This window comes from Lissotriton vulgaris, unplaced genomic scaffold, assembly GCF_964263255.1.
Source record: "Lissotriton vulgaris unplaced genomic scaffold, aLisVul1.2 SCAFFOLD_1265, whole genome shotgun sequence".
NCBI classification, from domain to species: Eukaryota; Metazoa; Chordata; class Amphibia; order Caudata; family Salamandridae; genus Lissotriton; species Lissotriton vulgaris.
The window spans coordinates 167,224-188,248 of NW_028244385.1; the positions used below are offsets into that span (position 1 = coordinate 167,224).

At 46.5% G+C, this 21,025-nt stretch overlaps 1 pseudogene; it reads right to left on the reverse strand.

Annotated features, from left to right (window-relative positions):
* Window positions 1-4,860: 4,860 nt before the first annotated feature.
* On the reverse strand, window positions 4,861-10,441 carry LOC147667575 (uncharacterized; annotated as a pseudogene).
* Between the last annotated feature and the right edge of the window lie 10,584 nt (window positions 10,442-21,025).

Genomic DNA, 21,025 nt, shown 5'->3' on the forward strand with positions numbered 1-21,025 from the left:
TGAAGCATGACACCAAGGGCCCCTTTGGTGTGTGAGGGGTATTTTAAACAAATGTGTGTATTCCAGAGCCATCAGGATACATACAAAAAAAAACCCTTGAGGTGGACCCTTTTGATTACAGTTGACTTCAGTAGTGAGCCAGGAGGGAAAGGGGGTGGGCCTCCAATGACATCTCAGCAATCCTGCTGTGGGAGACTTACTTGTCGCAACAATAGGGGTCTTTAGCCTCCAACGACCAACCATTAGTGCACCAGGATTCCCCTGTGCAGAGTGGTTAAGAAAGGGGGTGGTGCCTCTGGCGAGATCTCAACAAGCTCACTGTAGGGGACTTACTTGTCGTAACAATAGGGGTTCTTTGCCCCCAACGACCCTCAGCAGCCAATGGGACTTCATTAGGGGTGGCCAAACAATGCTCTGCCCGCTCACTCGGAATTTGGAAAAGTGAAACTCTGCGAGCTGCGCCCAGGCCTAGTTATAAAGAGAGGTCAGTGGGATACACTTTTATGCTTAGTGCCAGACAGACCATTTCTAGTCAGTCCCTCCCTCCATCTGTATTTCGAGCCAGCCTGACTAAAGAGATAAAAGGGTTGACAGGCCTAGATGTAAGATTAATGTGCCAGTGACAAGGTAGGCATCCTTTGAAGCTCAGGAAGGGGCTGTCCCCATGCAAACACCAGAGAACTTTGTTCAATGTCTCAGAGCAATTTACATCTTACCACAGGGGAGCCATCAGGGGTCACTTGACAGCTAGACACTAGCAGGAAAGCCTTTGGGTTTTAGGTAGGAAATTACAACTTTCTAAAAGTGTGATTTCGAAAATAGTAATATAAAATCCAACTTGACTATTAAGATGGATTTTAAATTACAATTAAAATGAGCCCTTAAACCATTTTTCTAGCTACTCCTAAACTGGATTTAGCACTTAATAGTGTGAACTGGTTTTAACCTATGGCAGAGCCAGCCTTGCTACAGTGAAAAAGGACTTTGGATGTTTTTCACTGCCTGGGCATGTAAAATATCAACATACATATCCAGCATTTTAAATGTCATGTACACTGCCCTATATATTTTACCGCCTACCTTAGGTGTCACTGATAAGTACTAAAAAGTCAGGTTTAATGCTTATTTCTAAAGATTTCATGATATGTTGCACCGTACATTCACTGGTGTTATGACTACTCAACGTAAAGGTAGTCTTCTTTATCGACCTCAGAAAGATGAAAGGGTGAGTTGGCACCCATGAGATATTAATTTGCGAACTACAAGGCCACACCCAGATGTAAATACTGAGGGGGAGGTTTACAAGCCCTTTACGCCACATTTGCACCGCCGTTGTATCACTTTTGTGACGCAGCGGCGGCGCAAAGCCAACGCCATGTTGCAGGGTATTTACAATGTGACGCATCTACCGAGATGAGTCATGTTGTAAAGCCCTGCGCCACATTTGGGCGTGCCAGTACAGGGGGGGGGGGGCGTTCTGGAGCAGGAACGCCTCAAAAAAGTGGCTGAATGAAATCTACAAGATTTCCCTCAGTCACTTTTACGGCCATGCTGCATCAAAACCCTCCGCCTGCTTGAAGCAGGCGTAAGGATTGACGCAGCATGTTAGCCATAGGGGCACCCGAGCCTTGCTGGAGCTGCGTTACGCTTGCGACGCAACTCCAGCAATGCACTGACTTTCCGCCTGGAGATGTGACACGCATTTGCCCATCCGTGCGCCGCGGTCCGCCGCATTGTAAATGCGGCACATCAGTGGTGGCGCACGGGTGGGCAGATGCGTCGCAACTCTAGTAGTAAATCTGCCCCTAAGAACTTAACTGAATCAATTGACTAAGGTTAAACAAGGTAAAATCAGTGACATACACTTGATGTTTTCTATTAATTGTGAAATTTTCGGTAATGAAGTGCAAAATCTTCAAACATGGATTTTGACAGCTTTTGTTTAAATGCTTTTAGCTATGGGTTTTTACATAGTGTGTCAAAAAGAAGTGGCAACAAACTAGTGAAGTCTAGCTTTTTTTTTGTAAGTTCTGATTGTGTGGAATATGGATAGATTGTCCATGAACTGAGAGAGAATACATGCATGCATAAAGTAATAAAAATGTGAGTGCATCTAAACCTTATTGTGATATCATTTAGGAAAATTGTGATGGCATCAGTTACAGCTGTGATGCCATCAAGCAGACCTTCGCGTCATTGAACAAGTGTGTGAGATTATTAAACATCACTGTGATGTCATATAGAAAGGTTGTGATGGGATCAGTTACGGCTGTGATGTCATCAAGCATGTTTATGATATATTTTAGCAGATCCTGGTGTCATTGAACAAGTGTGCGAGATAATTAAACATGACTGTGATGTCATCACATGTTTGTGATGTCAAATGGTGTCATGTGGTACCGGTACGCGCTGCAGTATAGTTGCCCTTCTCTCTCAAGTGGATAGGTGTTGGAATGGATTACTGGTTATGAAAGGACATATATTTTTAAACATATCATCCAGGCCTGGGAAAATTGTGTCAGCAATTTTTATAACGGATCAGTCAAAAAATCCTGATCGCCGTTATACTCCCCTATATCTTTTGTTTTGTTTGGGGATATTTTACTGCACTGCGTCCAGATTTTTGAATAGTAAAAAGGAAAACCTAATGGACAACAGTTCTTTGACAGTCACATAGAACAAACCCAGACATCTGTCTGGAACCTAAATCAATGCCAAGTGTGCACCGCATAGGAATCAAAAAATGTGTGATGAACCGAATGACACCTCACGGGAACACCACCAATAATTGTAACAACGCAACTACTCAACTTCACACTCTTACAAGTGGACAATTTCAACTACTTCAGGCCCTCAAAGCTATTAGAATATCTTGGGTGGCAGGTAATAGCTATTTTTAATGTATATTGAATAATAATTAACTGTTGCTGGGGTTATCTAAAAATTAGCCAGACTGCGCCAACTTGTGGTAGTCTGTCAGAAGCACCGGTTTTGACAATTAAGTGTCGGTACCGAGCAGCAGAAACCGCCGGCTCAAATTAAGCACTGCTTCTGACATTGAATCAAAACTCTCTTTTCATTAAGAGGATGTTTTACAGAGCCCGACACTAAGCAGAGCCCTTTGATTGGAATAATTAGTGCCCCTAATGAATGAAAGAAGACAGATCTGCACTAGCCTACAACATTACAGTTATCCCGGATAATGGTACTGATAATTTGCTTCAAATCCAAGTAACTGTAGGTAATGAGCCGGGGAAAATAATGACATCTCAGGCTTTTAAATATACATCAATGTGGTTGTTCTTGCAGTCGCTGCTGTATGCACTGCGCGCGGCTCTCCGCAGCACCGCGAGGAATTGTGGGACTGCTGACGGGGGAGCCTGGTATTATTCGGTGCCAGATGTTGAGGGACAAACTGTCCACTTTTATTAGGTGTTTGCATCATTTTGTTTAGATTCCCACTGCTGGATGTCGCTTCAAATTAAACATTGCCATGGAAATTCAAATAATATTAGTGTGTAACAGGAAAAAAGGGACTCCCTGTAATTATACTCCAAGTATATCATTGTAACCATTAAAAGGGTTTCAAAGCATAACATTAGTCGGCTAAGACATGCGGCGCAGGCCATTTAGGTCTTGCCTACAGACGGCTTTTGTCCAAAGACCTATTAGGGATCCTACCGAGATTCACAATGGGCTTTTATTGCCAGCCCATTGCCTACAATTGCTTAGCTTTCTTGTCACTCTGATGTTCTTGCTTCTTATTCAATGGCTTTCTTTCCACTTCTTGTGTCTGCCCCACCCATAGAGCATACCCTCATTGCCATCCTTTGATTGGATGCCTTATATTCTTCCACTGATCACATTCAGAGAACTACTTTTTTATTTTCCTTAAAGGCTTCATGAGAGTGCATTGGTTTTCTTGCTCTCCCTTGATAGCTGCTTCGCCTTTCAAACAACCACTGCACAGAATTCTTGCTCTCTACCTTGTGTGCCGCTTCCCTTCTCAAACAACCACCACCATATGACTTGTCCTTCATTTCCCCATCCCATCTTGCTTTTTGTTCTTATTTTGCACCTCTACCTCAAGCTCATTTATTGTTCCCTTCACCTCTTCCCTCTGTCTCCCTCACCCCCACTTTGACTTATCCCCGACTTGCTTCTCCAATGCTCCCACACCCCATTCATAGTGGCACAAAAAAGGTTTTGGGTTTACATTTTGTATAGAGCTCAGCAGCTACCATTTGATGTTGAAAGGCTCCATTTAGAACAAGCATTTGCAATACAATAGGTCTCGCATTTGTGAGAGTTGGAGGTATTGGCGTTGCAAATGACAATGTGTTTAACCCATGTATTTTGGATTGGAGTGGAGTGATGTATGTGGTGTGGAGTGAAATTATGTGGGTCTAATTGTTAGTTGTGGAATTATGTGTGGTGGAATTGTGTGGTGTGAAGTGGATTCGTGTAGTGAAATTATGTGGCATGCTGTGAAAATATGTAGATAGTAAGTATGTGGTATTGAGTGTAATAGACTCATGTAAAGTGGAATTGTGAGTCAGAGTGTAATTATGTGGAATGGCATTTTGTGTTGCGAAAATATGTATCTGCAAAATAAAATGAGAGTACTAATGTCAGAGCCAGTGCATTAACTATGCCTCCGAGGGTAACAGACGTGGCAACGCGAACCGAAGTTACCGATGAAACACAGTAACTCTGACTGAAGCAAAGGGGCGCTAAAAGATGATAACTTGCCCCTGAAAACCAAATACAGGTGATATAAGTTGACGGGTAATGGTAATCGGGGGTACTTTATCCCATACATCCCAATAGGTCTCGGCAATTTGAGAGTGACTGACTTTGTCAGTTTTTAGTGGTTATTGGTTCGTGCGTTGGCATTGGAATGGGGGAGTGCACCAAAGTAAACAACCCCAGACCTGCAGAAAAAAGAATGCAACATATTGAAAAAAGGCAAGATGGAAGAGAAGACGAATAAAAGGAGAACAGATTAAGAATTGGTAGTAAAGTAAACATATTTTAAAAAATTAGGGAGCTCTAAAGGAGAAAATCACACGAAAAATGATCACCATAGACAGAAAGGTTCCAGAGTACACAATACTATACCAAATACTCGGTAGCCATTTTTTGCGTGTTATGCTCATATTTTCACTAATTCTTTGCAGCCACAAATACCAACAACCACACAGGTATCCTTACACCTTATGTTCACAGTGTGCAGGGTGAAAAGTAGCATCCCAAGACTCCGGGGTGAATTTATGTGTGTCACTAGGTCCTTAATAAGTGCTCTTGACATCTTTGAGTGCTTGGAGTGAGAAGGTGGGATGTTTGGCACTGTGCACCAGCTGGGTGATGAAGACACCCTAAAAACGGACAGTGTTAAAAAAAAAAAAGAGCCACAATATTTTAATAAAGGGCACTGAGTGAGTGAGGGAGAAGGAAATGTAGGGCTGGACAGTAAATTCCTGTATTTTGACATTTTATCGGCACAGTGTAAAGTACTTATACATTGAAAGGCATTTTCTATAGTTTGTGTCTTCTGCTTACGTTAAATCAATTACGATAAGCAACTTTTGAAGGTTTGTCATATTTGCGTTTTACCATTTTACATGTAAAAATAAGGAGTATTTGTAATTACATAGGCACTAAACATGTGCTTTCTGCATAAAACTATTGATATTATCGCATTTAAAAATACAACAGTACTGCCAAAAAGTGTTATAACAATTCAAAATTTGCGAACATACGTGACAAGAATTTTCAATTCTATTAAGGACAAGGAGGCGAGGATTATGCTTATTCTCATTTATTTAATAGAAATGCTCAGCAGCCTATAAACAGTAAAAAACTACAGTACCCATGAACACCAGGGTAACAACCATAGAGACCATAGTATAAAAGGTCATAATGATAGTCTCTCTTCCTCTTTCTTTGTTGAGGAAAAACAGTTCAAATCAATACAGGAAATCCAAAACGTAGACAATCAGGAAAGGAGATAACGAGCGCCGCTGAAATCCAAGGTGAACAGGATGCAGGCAACCGAAGATCACTGGAACCAGAAATCCATGGAAGGCAAGCGAAGGCAGCTGTGACAGAAAACCTCTACTTCGGGTCAGAATCTGCAAAGAGATATATAGCCGTAATACACATCCAGTGCAGAAAGTGTAATCAATATAAGGGGGGGAAGAAAAATCAAGGAATTTGAAGAAATCCGTAATCAACAATGAGCACAATAGCAATATATATGCAGAAACAATAATAAAGGGTGGGATAATCCTCGCCACCTTGTCCCTAATAAAATTGAAAATTCTTGTCACGTATGTTCACAAATTTTGAATTCTATGTCAGGAGGCTCCGATTATGCTTGTTTAAAGCTGATCCACCACTACAGAAGCAATATGATCAATTGGTTTATAAAAAAACGTTTTGAAAACAGAATCAGAAGACCAATCTGCGCCCTTCATAATGTCAAAAAGAGTAACACCCATGGAGAATGCTTTGGAAGCCATCGCCCCTCGTGCTGAATGAGCACCAAAAATAGAAACATCAATGCCAGCCTCCGATATGAGCCATCGTACCCAGCGAGCCAATGTAGCTGGGGTAACAGGGCGAAAAGGTTTCTGCAAAGCAATCAACAATTGACCCTGCATATCTGAACGTAAAGGAGCAGTACTTACTTCATAATCCTTGACACACTGAACAACACAAAGGTTGGGATGAGTGGGAAAGGAAGGATAGGTAATAGAAGTAGTATTAGCTTTGGTACGTCTGGAAAGGAGAAACGTAACACCTTCGGGCGTAAAGCTGCGACCTGCCAAGTCCAAAACACGAACATCAGACACCCGTTTGCAGGAATCAAGGCATAACAACATAGTCAATTTTGCCGACAGTTGTTTACGGGATAATAAAGAATTAGAAGGCCAAGCCTGTAGAAATCTTAGTACAATGGAAACATCCCATAAAGAGACGTACTTAGGACACCGAGGTTTTGCCAGACGGATACCCTTAAGCAATTTGGCAAAAAAAGGGTGCCCACCCGCTGGTTTACCAGCAATATGTAGATGGCCCGCCGAAATGGCAGAACGGAAATTGTTAACCATCCGATAAGCCAAACCGGAGGAAGCAAGAGAGGCCAAAAAATTAATGATCATGGAGACATCCGCAGAAGTGGGATCAACTTCCCGTTGAACACACCAGTCGCACCATCGCTTCCAAGACCTTATGTATCGTTTGTGAGTATTGGGTGACCAGGCCTCACTTATGAATTTGGAAGCGTCTCGAGAAATGCCTGGGATCGACCAGCGATCCCCGAAATTCACCATGCCCGCAGCTTGAGATTGCCTGACAGAATCAAGGGATGCGGATAGTCGAGAGGATCCAGCAAGAGATTCCACTTCTGGGGAAGGAGTGGCACTGCACAACACGTCTCCAGGAGAACTGGGAACCACGCTTGCGCCCTCCATAGAGGAGCAATCAGAATCAATTCTGAGTGATAACGTTTCGTGTAAGCCAGGACTCTGGGGATCATCATGAATGGGGGAAATGCATAGCACAGACCCGACGGCCAAGTCTGAGGAAAGGCATCCATAGCCAGGGCTTCCAGGTCCAGCCTCCAACTTTAGAACAGCGGTAGCTGGGTGTTGAGGCGAGAGGCAAACAGGTCGATCTGACACTGGCCCCAGATCCGGAGGAGAGAACAGAAAATGCGAGGATGTAGCCTCCAGTCGCTAAAGTCCCGAAGATGTCTCGAATGCCAATCCGCAATCTGATTGTTGCGGCCAGGAAGATATTCTGCAATAACAGTGATCTTTTGTTTCAGACAATAATGCCAAAAATCTTTGGCTATCTCCGCCAATATCCTGGACCGTGTTCCGCCCAGTTTGTTGACATAGCGGACTGCTGATACATTGTCCATTCGGAGAAGTATGCAGCAATTGGACTGAAGGGGAGTGAAACATCAGATCGCAAAGGACCCTGCCAGGAGTTCTAGGCAATTGATGTGGAGAGACATCTCCTTGGAAGACCAACGACCCCGTCGAGACAGGACCGCATCGGACTCCCCAACCCCATAAGCTGGCGTCGGACTCTATCACTAGTTCCAGGGAGGCACCGAACAGGGCTCGGCCATTCCAAGCATCCATGTGGTCCAACCACCATTGCATCTCCCACCTAGCTTCCTCCGATAGAGGAATGAGATCTGAATATCGGAGGCCTCTCTGGAGATGACGGATCTTCAAACGCTGCAGTGCCCTGTAGTGCAGAGGACCCGCGAAGATTGCTTGAATGGAGGACGCCAACAGACCTACAACTCGTGCTAACAATCTCAATGACACAGTCTGTTTGGAAATAACTGAAGTTAATTCCCTCTTGATATACCAAATCTTTTGATTGAGTAAGAGAAGTTGACACGAAATTGAATTGACCTTGAAGCCCAGAAAGTCTATCACTTGCGTTGGAGTCAAAATGGATTTCTGAACGTTCACCAGAAATCCCAGAGATTGTAAGAGGTCGATGGACCACTCCAGATGAGTCAGGAGTTTGAGCGGACAGTCTGCCATAATCAAAATGTCGTCCAAGTAAATAATCAGGCGAACACCTCGAGCGCGTAAGTGTTCCACGACAGTCCTCAGAAGTTTCGTGAAGCACCAAGGTGCTGACGAGAGGCCGAACAGGAGAACTTAGTATTCGAACCAAGTCCCCTTCCAAAGGAATTGACGATGAGGACCGAAGACGGGAATCTAAAAATACGCGTCTTTGAGATCGAGATGAACCATCCAGTCCCCCTCTCGAAGAAGATCTCGCAATAGATGGATTCCCTCCATCTTGAAATGACTATAAACAACCCCTCTGTTGAAGTCCTTTAGATTTAGAACCAGACGGGATCCACCCCCTTCCTTTTTGACTAGAAACACCGTGCTGACAAACCCCTTGGGATGACAGACAGTCGGAATTATCGCTCCTTTTTTGAGGAGAACTTCTATTTCCGTAGAAATGAATTCCTGATCTTGAAGGGAGAAACATAGAGGTGTGGGAGGATGGGATTGACGCTGGGGCTGGTAAAACTCTATTTTGTAACCCTGGACAGTTTCCAGCACCCAGGCATCGCTGGAGATCATACGCCAATTGTGGAGAAAAAATCGTATCCTGCCACCCGGAACCACATCGCAAGGTGGAATCAGGCTCACCTGATGTGTTGGAATCCTGGTAACCACCTCGGTTTCCTCTGGAACGTCCTTTTTTGTACTGGCCTCTCCCCTTGCGAGAGGGGTAGAAATTGGATCTGGTGTTATAACCGGTGTCTTGGCCTCCCCCTCTCTGGGACTGGTACCCTCTTTGGGACTGTTGCTGAGAACCACGGCCGAACAAGCGTCCTCTATGTCGTCCGGGCCTGACAAAAACCAGACGCATTGCTCGCCGTAGCGAAGCCTGAGCTTTGTCCAAACCACTGAAGGCGGCAACAAACTTTGTTAGTTCCTTTAAAAAGGGTTGACCAAACAGCAGACCTTGTGCCGCAGGACCAGATTCCGAGGTAGAGAACTCAGCCAACTTGGGTCAAGTTTCAGAAGGATGGAACGGCGTCTCTCACATGATATTGCACAGTTTGCATTACCCAACTGGCAAATGGCCCTCTGCGCCCACTCAATAAGTTTGTCCGGGTCCACGAGGGCCGACGACTCCTTAGCTAGGAACCCAAGATCCAGGATTTTGGTGAGAGGACCTAATAAATCAAGCAACTTGTCTTGACAGGAACGCCAAGATCTGTCAAGACCCTTCTTCGGATCCTTGTCGTATTTTTTAAGATAGGTGACCATCGTGGGGTCAACCTCAGGAGTCTCTGCTAGATGGTCTGCGAGATCCGGCCTAGGGCATTCAGATCGAAGCCAGGCCCTAACATACTTTTCGAAAGGTTGACGTAAGTGCGTTTGGACATACTCAGCGACAGCAGGGGAAGGCAGCCAGGAAGTTGAGTGGGGATGAACAATATCCGAAGGATCAAAAGTCAGGACAAGAGGATGCTTGGGGCATCAACAAAATGCTCTTTGCATACCTTCTTCCTAGGGGGAGGATCCTCGTGATCCGAAGAAGTAGAGGAATGAGTGTCGTCGGTATCAGTAGGTGAAGGAGCGGAAGTCGACGCACCCACTGTGGACTTGAACTTGTCAGCTGCCAAGCTTTTAGCCAACTTTTGAAAGTCAGATTTATGAGGATTCATAGGGGATTTAGAGGACTTACGGGAAGCAGGTAACCAACCTTGTTGCTGCGCATATTGATTCAAATGACGCTCCAGTGGGTTAATGGCACGTACAAGCGCCTTATTCACAGAGTGTTGCACTCCCTGGTCCAATGCCTCAACCAAATCTTGCTCCAACGAGCCAGAGTCCTCCTCCTCATAGTAATAGTCATCTTCGTCATAATACTCTTCCATGGTAACACAGAGTGTAAATTAATGCCCACTAGATGACTGAATATATATAAAAAATGCCAAAGGCACAATGCAGGGGGAGTGTAAAAAACCCCACAGCAAGCCAGTAGCACAGGCAAAAAACCTGCACACAACAAGAATTCAAAAGTGGAGGGAGGGCTTGCTGCCAACAAAAGAAAATGCACTCTAGGCAAAGCCTATGCAAATTATACAGCCTAATGCAATCAGGAAGCAAAAGGCGTCACACGAGGTTAATTATTTCTAAGGCCGTGGGCATTGACGTTCAAAACGACTTTCTCTTCATCCGGTGCCTTGTAAACATGGAAAACAAGTCAGAAAATGTCCGCCGCGCATGAGCGGTAACAGCCGCCTCGGAAGTAAGCACAGAAGAGCTCGCGCACCCAGCGCGAGCCTCCTAGACCCCTTATCTCCCGTTCCACATGTAAATAGACGCGGGCAACAAGCGCCCGGCCACAAGGGAGGTGAGCACACGCTCCCCGCTACCCGCACGAAGAAACGGCAGGATATGCAAAACGGCAACAGAACCGGAGCCGACAACGCGATTACAAGCGATACACAAGCGCTACGAGGACGCGCAGAGAAGCGCGGGTAAAGCGCAAAGCATATACCAACAGTGAAATACAGTCATGCAAGAAATACAAATTCATAATCAGGTAAGAAGCAAAAATAGCACTTAACTGGCTGCGGAGCAGCAAAGAAAGAGGAAGAGAGACTATCGTTATGACCTTTTATACTATGGTCTCTATGGTTGTTACCCTGGTGTTCATGGGTACTGAAGTTTTTGACTGTTTATTGGCTGCTGAGCATTTCTATTAAAGAAATGAGAATAAGCATAATCGGAGCCTCCTGTCCTGACATAGAATTCATTATAAATATGGCAGTACAGCAGACATGCAAGTACCATCCCACTGAAATTATGGCAGCCGTCAGGTGCACGTGGGTTCTTCCCGTGCGCTCTTGTTGTATTCTGCTATCATTGTGATCCGCGAGGTAGTCACGAGCATGGCTCTCGTGCCAATGCTTATGGCTTTCTCGTGAGTAGAGAATGCGTATTCTTGAATGTTGGTGTTTGGGGGAACCGTTAATTTTGTGGTAACAGGTATTGTGATCTTGGATTTGGAACTGGACAAACGTCCATTGCAAATAAAGACGGATTCTTACATCCCAGTTTTCTGCCTGTTTCTTCCTGAAGATTATTACCGGATACTCTTCCAACACTTGCGATGAGTGGGCATGGAGCCCATCAGTTGGATTATTTTCATCATCAATTTACTTTTGTGTTGTGCTTTGCTACCAACTGGGAAGGGAACATTTATTTTTCTACAAGTGCAAGCTGAGAAGGACCGGACTGGAATTTTCCTATCCAGATTGTACGTTCCACATTTTCTTCATTATTTTGGTGACATTGTTGGTCGCACCCCTGTGCTTGGTGTTGACGACAATTGCTGTTTGTGTTTTGTCCCTTCGTGTGTGCATCCTAGCCTTTGGAGTACCTGCTGTGGGACACTACGCGCAACGATTGTCGGCCTTACCGTTGAACTTTACGGTACCGGTTACCAGGCATCTTTCAATTTTGGCTCCTGCTGCTCCATTCGCGGTGTTCCCGTGCACAGTCTGTCCTCGCGAGTCTACTTCCTCGTCACAGCGTGATGTTACAACGCTTTAGGTCACGTCCATGACCTTTTATTGTGGCCATCTTGGATTTTCTTCAGCAAACAAGCAGCTATCTCCTGAGGCACTTTTCCCTTTTATCGTTGGAACTGGAAAAGAGATAGCATACACTTCACCCTGTGATATGCACAAATTTATTCTACATCGTTAATGACCACGGTGACTACTTTCATTATTTTAGTTTAATTATTTATATACATAATGTTAGAAAATGAGGCCGCATCTGTGAGGCCTGCACAAATAACATGACACATTTGTCCTTCACTGGGAACCAAACACCCTAGGGCAGCGCCTGACTCTCAGAGGGTAGCGTTGCAGAGCAGTCTGAGGCTTACTCAAAGAAGGTGGCTGGGCTAGTAATCGAAACAAAAGGGGATGATGGACAGAGCATTTGAGCAAATCAAACACTCACCCCCAGTCAACTAATCTGGGTTTAATCCATCCCCATTCTTTAGCTCACTCAGCCACCCCAGTTCAGACATGGCCATATGCAAATAAGTCTGACCCTGTGCCTCATGGGAACATTCCAGCCTGAACTGCCAACCCATGTCTTCCCTGTACCGGAAACAAGCATCCTGGGACCGATTTCGGATTCGTAATCCTCATCAGCCAGGCTATCTTAAATCCAGTGGCCAAGTGAGCAAGGGACTCACGTCTGAGCATACCCTGCCAACTTAGGGCGAACAAAGCGAAACAAAAGGGGATGATGGACGGAGCATTTGAGCAAATCAAACACTCACCCAAAGTCAACTGATCTGGGTTTAATCCATCACCATTCTTTAGCTCACTCAGCCACCCCAGTTCAGACATGGCCATATGCAAATCAATCTGACCCTGTGCCTCATGGGAACAGTCCAGCCCGAACTGCCAAGCCATGTCTTCCCTGGACCGGAAACAAGCATCCTGGGACCGGTTTCGGTTTCATAATCCTCATCAGCCAGGCTATATTAAATCCAGTGGCCAAGTGAGCAAGGGACTGGATTAAACCCAGATCAGTTGACTGGGGGTGAGTGTTTGATTTGCTCAAACGCTCCGTCCTTCATCCCCTTTTGTATCGCTGTGGGCTAGTAATCGCCATTTGCAGGTGCGCAAAAATATACTACTCAATAATTGATTGTCCACGCTGTACTTTGCTTTATAAAAGTAAGAATACATTTATTAAACACACACACCACTCAATACTATGCACCAATTTACAAATATACATAAGCTGATGGAATTACTTTGCGACATTGCATAACATCTCCACCCCTCCAGCAGGGGGGGGTGGAGTCTAGTACCACCACTCCCATGTATACATATCATCTTGCCCCCAATGCAATTAGTTGAACATATCCTGGAGCGGAGGGCCCTGTGCACTGCCACAATCCCAGTTGCGTCCCCCTCCATTACCTCAACCAGCATTAAACAGGATACACCTGCCTTGGTGGCACATGACCCTGACTGAGCATCTCTTACCGACCATACAGTATGCGCCTCTACATCTTAAGGGCTAACTGTCTGTGGTCTTCACCTAAGCGCAGCAGCAAGAATACATGTTTACGCACACTTTATAATGACAGTACTCAGCACATTTGGATATCATTAAGAACTGAGTTGCAATTACAGCCCCGAAAGGCATCACAGATGATCACAGGATTTAAGTAAATACAGTCAAACACCCTAGCAGGAGTGTCTAGCCACTTAAATCCACTTTGCTTATGACACCAACAGATTCAGGAGGTCGGGGGGCTCAGTAAGCTAAAAATTAAAAGAGCCAGGTTTTTAGTTGTTTTCGGAATTTCATATGATCTGGCTCTGCTCTCAGTTGAATGGGGAGGGAGTTCCATACTTCTGGGGTGGTTTTGCTGAAAGCTCTATCTCCGTTTCTTACTGTTCGGACTCTGGGAACGGAGAGAAAGGCTTTACTGGAGGAGCGTAGCGTCCTGCTTGGGACGTGAGCTTTGAGTTTCTGTTCAAGATAAGCAGGTCCATGTCCATTTACTGCCTTATGGACTAGGCAACAGAGCTTGAACTTTATACGCTTTTGTACGGGGAGCCAGTGTAGTGATCTAAGGCAGGCTGCTGAGGGGGTGCGAGGAGGTAGATCTAGTACCAGCCTAGCAGCTGTGTTTTAAAGGACCTGCAATCGGCTCAGTAGTGTTAGGTTGATGGCCGAGAACAGGGCATTCCCATAATCCAACCTGTTAACAATGAGTCCCTGGACTAGGGGCATGTGTGCTGAGAGTGGGATCCATTTAAAGATCTTCCTCAGGCTACGCATCTGGCCATAATTGCTTCCCACTGTTTTTTTTATGTGTTCAGACATGGTGAGCTTGTTGTCTAAAATTACTCCCAGGTTCCTGACGTATGGCTTGGGGGCGGGGCAGGGACCAAGGGAGTCTGGCTAAGAGGTATTACAATCTTCGCTGAGCGTTGAGGGGTTATTCTTCTTAAAGCCTCCCGAAACTTAGGGTGGGACTTGGCTTTGAGCTGGGGGCAAGACTGCGCTTCTCCAGCAGCTCCCCACAGAACCTATTCACACTCAAGGGTGCCCCCTCTCCTCTTGGGGCCACCAAAACGCCAAAAACAATTCATTCCCCATGCCTTGCAAGGCATTATTGGGCGCTTCAGCTCCTGCTGCTGAATAAGAGATGAGCGGCTGTGCCGGGGAGAGCCGCGCTGGCGCTTCGCCGCTTTCAGGGCCTCGGTGTGGGGCCCGTCCCACCCGGACCCCCAGGTGAGTACATATGGCTTGGGGAGCCCACCCCTGGCCACTCCTCTTCTTTTCTGGGGCCCGGTCCCACCCAGGCCCCTCACACCACTGACAGTCTTCCCTGGGGGCCCCTGTCCTACCCGGGACCCCCGCGGTCCTCCTTTGTTGGCCGGCAGCCTGGGGAGCCCACCCCCAGCTGCCCCCGCTGGCTGCCCGCGCGGCCAGCACTCTTCCGTGCTGCCGTGGGAGCCGGCCGATCCCTTCTGGTCTGCCTGCTCTGGCGGGCAGACGCGAGGACTCCCGCAGCCCATCAGGGGCACTCCCCCGGCTTCCTCCTCTTCGCTAGGGCCCGGGGATGGGGTCCCGGGCCCTGGACATCTTCGGGGGAGTGCGGTGGGACTCCCCCCACTTTCACCTTACTTCGGGGCCCGGCCGGGGATGGGGTCCTGGGCCTTCTCCATGATTTCAGGGCCTGGGGATGGGATCCCGGGCCCCCGGGCATCTTCGGGGGGGTGCTCCTTCCAAGTGTGCTAGGGCTAACCGTCTTCCTATGAGATTTTGTGACTATATTATGAGGTAAGACGTTTATTTTGTTGGCTTTTTTTAGGGGGAAGGTGTGTTGTGTGCACATGGGTTCTTCCTGTGCGCTCTTGTTGTGTTCTGCTATCATTGTGTTCCACGAGATAGTCACGAGCATGGCACTCGTGCCAATGCTCGTGGCTTTCTGGTGATTAGAGAATGTGTATTCTTGCATGTTGGTGGTTGGGGGTAACGGGCATTGTGGTCTTGGTCTTTCATCCTTCCCACGTCATTAAATTCAGTATCATTACATTGAATAGTAGCAGCTGAAGGTTACAGCATTTTATGACAGCAAAGATTGTGATAAATTGCACAATCATGAACAACAATATTATTAAGAAGGTAGGAGCCATACTGGAAAGGGCTGCTGCTGCCCACTACGAGTAGAGCATGACTTCTGAAAGGGGCTGCACTGGACATTACGATTACAGCGGTCGTGCTGAAAAGAGATAGTACTACTACATTGACCGTGTAGGAGACAGTTGAGTAGCTGTTCCAGTACTAATGCAGAAGTGACATAATGGATTTAGGAAGCACATTTCACTTAGATAGTCAATTATTTGCCTATCACAGTGAGTATGAGCCCTGCAGGTAGTTCTCCCCAGGCCACCTTCTAACCAATAGTGAGTTCACATGGCCTTTGCCTGGTAATCCCAACAAAGGGTGGACATATGAATTATAAGGAACCCATTTGAAGCAAAAAAGGTATGGTTTCAAACATACATTTTAGGGAATTCCAAAGTGGGCAACTGACGACACTTAGCTTTACCTAATTAGTTTGATTTTGGTTATTTTACTGGGATGTTTTGAGGACACAATTTTTAGAAGCCAGAGTCTCTTGTGATATGGATTCTTGTTCACCATCAAAGCAGAATTGAAATTGTGTATATCCTGGTAGGAGCTGAGTTGGCTGCATCCTGTCATTCTGATGCAGTCTTCAATGTGAATAAAGTGATGGCAAATACAAGGCATGGGGACAGGGTGTCAATTAGTATTTATAACCGGGCTAGTCTTTGACCACGGAGGGTAAACAAAAATGAAAAAGGTGGGGCAGAAGGTAGTGCAATCCAGAGGGGATCAAAAGGAAACAGAAAGAATGACAGGAGAGGGGTGCAGAGCAGAAACCACAACAGTGTGGGGGCAGAGGCATGGGTGTAAGTGGCAAAGGACACCTCTGCCAAGGGGTGGAAATGATGAAGTTACAGCGGGAAAGCAGAAAGGGAAGTGTATATAATGCTAGTGGCTTGCCTGGACAAAAGAGTAAAAATATTTACTTTATTTGTGAATCACACAAAGGTGGCAATCCTCTCAAAACAACCAGTACTTTTCCCAAAGTTGGACTTACCTCCGGCACCCTGAGATACTGCAGCCTCGGAGTATCCAAAGAATCTTCGGAGGAACCATGTGTGCAGCAGTTGAATGACATGGGGATGCACACACTGCAGCACGGGTAGCAGCAGAGGAGCTATGGTCAGGGACTACCGAACCCCCCTCCTCTCCCACCTTGTGTTTCACCCACATTTATTAACTAAGGCATGAGATAGGATTTCTTTGGAGGTGGGGGGTCGTGCAACCCCCGGCCGTATTTATTAAAACATTAAATCAAAAGAAAATTGAAATATACAATATGTACGCTAATTTTTTATGCAGAAAACATACTTGACATTTGGTTACAATTCATATGTACAGATATCAGAAGGCTAACTTTTTTTATATATTTCTTTTTATTTTCAAATATAAAACAAAATAAAACAAAGACGTATCTGGGACATCACATTCAGTTACAATAATAAGCAAACATTTTCAGATATTAGGATTTCTGTAAAAAACAATGGGCGGGGTCATTGAAACCTCGACGCGTAGATTGTTCAATTACGGTTGACTGAACACAATTAAGCTACATTTGATGCGCTACGGTGCTCAGTCCCCGCCATCCAACAGAACAGGATAAAGAAAGGCATAATGCCCCCAGATACGAAAAAAACTAAATCAGGATGAATTACACAAATATTCACGCCACAGCCTAAACTAACTACACTAACACCCATCCCCCCACCCTGCACCCCTGCATATGGCTTTCGACGAACCCCAACTAGCATTGTGCCTGTCGCCCCATCTAACTAAATACTAAAAATAGAAAATCGAGGAGGGCACCTTCGTACATGCCCCCGGTCCCCCCTCCCTCCCGCCAGAACCAAGAATCCCCCAGAGTAAATCCACAAATCTATTAAGAAGCTGCAGTACGCAACAGGGGAAACTGTAAACACCGCCCAACCTTCCGCAAGCATCATGGTAGCAAATCCCACATCCAGCAAGACAAAGATGTCAAACCCAGTCAATCAATCTCATCCTTGACCTTTCCGATCGGACGGCGAACCCCTTCCGGACGAACTGCCGCCTCCGAAGGATAGTCAAAATACGAGAAAAGTGCAGCAAAGTTCAAACTGAGATCAAGCAAAGATGTTAAGTCACTGAGAACTCCATCAGGTCCAAAGACTCTCCTCACCGTCATGAACTCCCAACGTTGTTTCCTCCGCCATCGTAATGGAACTGGCGGATAGGGGAGAGACGCGGTGTCAAGCCCAAAACAGTTCTCATCAAAAGTCTCTGGAAAGGGAGCACCGATTAGTCCTTCCACAGTCAGCGTTGATAGTAGGCTTGACGATCCATTCAAAGCACTGATCTCACTCCCTTGGGCCATCACACCGGCCGGAGGCTCCGACACCTCTCGTTGCACGGGCCCGCTTCCCCTATCAAAATGGCCATCGTGGGTATCTCAAGCTGCTTGATTCCTTGTAGTGGAACAGGGTCCGGTCCAATCCGCCCAATTTCAAATGAACGCGCTATCATTTTATGAATAAGGGCTTCCACGTTAGTATGAAGAGCCCGAATGGCCGCCAGCACAGCTCTCAACGACGGATCATTCTCAGTCCGCTCCACCGCTCCTCGCTCGATATCGACCATTTTCACGTCCCCCATAGAGCCCGGTCTCCCCGGGGGAACAGTAAAAAGTGGAACGGACAACAGCAGAGGGGGACTCAATGTTCACAGCGGCATCCATCTGCGCTTCGCCACAGCAAGCGAAGATCCCAACCCAGCGAACGCCGGTGGGTGGCTAACCGGGCCACCGGGTCAGGGACCTCCGCCCACAGCCTCAGTCGTGCATCGTCACCCCTCCTTCGATGTTTACCAACTCAGCAGACCGCCCTCAAAATCGGGCCAAGAAAACCTCCACAGCAATAGATCGGACCCTGCCACACGCTCACGGCCGATGTTGTTCAACTGGAACCCGGCTGGGCCAGTACTCGAGACCCCGGCTTCCAAGCTATGCTAGGCCGCAAACTTTAACACAATATAACTCTGTCTACCAAACTGGTAGAAATCTCGGGATCGCACCATCGAGCTGTAGTCCGGTTCATACACACGGAGGCAGGGCGTAAAGACAGGATAAATGACAGGATCATCTGGCAGGAGACGAAGGTCGGCGGAGCCGGGAGCCTAAACAGCCATCTTGTTTGCTAGCGTAGCTCCTCCCTCTGTCAGATGGCTAACCTTAACATACTTCTAATATAAAGTAGTTCCTGTCCGAGTCTAATATCTGAATCATAATCATACATTAGTTACTTTTCTGAGTACCTATTTTGGCCTATGGCAAGTTTGCTAACTGGTGTCAGATTATTATCAATTAGCCACGCCCTCCCATAGGAGTGCGCATGCGTAGAGGGCTAGCTTACTGAGAGGGTACTTCCCCCCCGGTTACCCCCATACGCTCCATGAATTCCATTAAAAAGGAGGGCCCTTGCAGTCTGCGCCGTTTAATGATGTCATTGTGCCCGTGCGGGGTTGCCAACCAGCCTAAAGAAAGCGTGACTTCCCCCTCCCCCACACCCATCCAGCCAACCAGATGTACCTCCCCTCGAGTTCGAGGAGAGACCACTTGTCCCTCCCCCTGGGAGACCCCATTCAAGAATGGCGCCACCCCCTAAGGTCCTTAAATTGACTGCTCACCAATCATGGCCCCCCTATCCTCCTACACTGAAAGGTCATGCCCGGCCCCTACTCTCCCTAGCCAAGCCATTATATTCTCCAATAGGATTTCATTACCTAATCTAGTCAGATGGACCCTTTTTAGAAGCACGATTCCCCCCTCACACACCCATGCGCTATGCTTTGCAACTGAGGGGACCTGAACAATTTTTTTATTTTATTGTTGATCCTATTTACCGAGTGATTCAACGCTTTCACGGAATCTCCCCCCCCCCTCCATTGGCATCTGGGTATCATCTGGGACCAAACTATGGTGCAGCCCTGGCATGCTTTAGCTAACCAGCTAACCTCAGAGATTATATCTTCTAACAAGACCCTTCTCCCCAGGCTTACCAGATCATTCCCGCCCAAATGCAAGATCACTATTGTGGGTGGCTGACTGTGTCTATTCAACAGACCTGTAACAAAACCCCTAAACTGACTGAGGCAGAGACCCCCTTTACCATGGAAAGATATCTTCAAACCATCCTGCTCAGCTCTCTGTCTGTAATTAGCTGCAAGAAAAACAGATTTCATGCGCCGTACATACGAATGACCAATGACCCATACAACTTGTGGTCCTTTGTCCTGTGGAGGTGGCCGCCGTTGTGGAGACTCTTGCTGGTGATGTGCTGACTGCAGTTTCCCCCCTGCATGACAGGTTCGAGAAACTGAAATATAAGCAAACAAACAGGACAGGCATCAGTTTACAATTGTCTTGCCACTTTCACAACATGTGCAGTCGCACATAGCGCTTGTAACAATTAGAAGACCACCTTCCGATTCTCTTTACACTGTTGCTGTGCAACCCTCTGGCTGTTGCCTCTGTGGCATCCCCTATTCGGAATGAATGTGTTCCAAATTCTTTTGGATCCAAACCAGTCCTGTCAATCGCCATTGGCCAATACCCTTTTAAATTGAAACCTGGTAAGGTACCATCAGCATGAATTAGTAGTGTCACCCCCACTGCACTATTCCTCTGTCGGAGGAAAGCCTCTAGGTGCATCACTGGGCAGCATGGGTTGCCTTGCGCCCGATGAAGTACCAACCCTTCACCATGTGCTTCTTGGTCAGTTTTAGATTTTTTAATGGTTATTAGCAGTGTGCTGCCCTGCATCCTTGTGTGCTCCAGCTGAAGCCCTCCTACCACATCCTGTTTGTTGCATGCCACCAGTTCCCCTACTTTAAATGCTCCATAGAAAGCTAGTGCAAAGGCAGCTCTGAACAGTAATGCTTTTACTGTTGAACTGCAATTGCCACCCAGGGCATTTAACAGTGATGCTATCCACTCTAAACCTATTGGTTGTCTTGTGTCTGGGGCGGCCCCCTGGAGGCGTCGCATCCTTTTAGAGCCTTCCTCACAATGAAACTATTCGTGGGGTCCCTGATGTCCCTGATCTGTGCAAAGAAAAAAAAACGCTGCTACATGACGCCTAGCTGTCGCCGCAGAACACCCCTCTTTGTTCATAGCATCTAAATACTGGAGGAATGCCCCTGACTTGTGCCAGCTATCTGCCCAATCCTGCCCCAAAAATGTGCAGTAAGAACAAAATGCCCCTTCATAAGCCTTCATGGTCCTGGGTGCTAGACTAGCT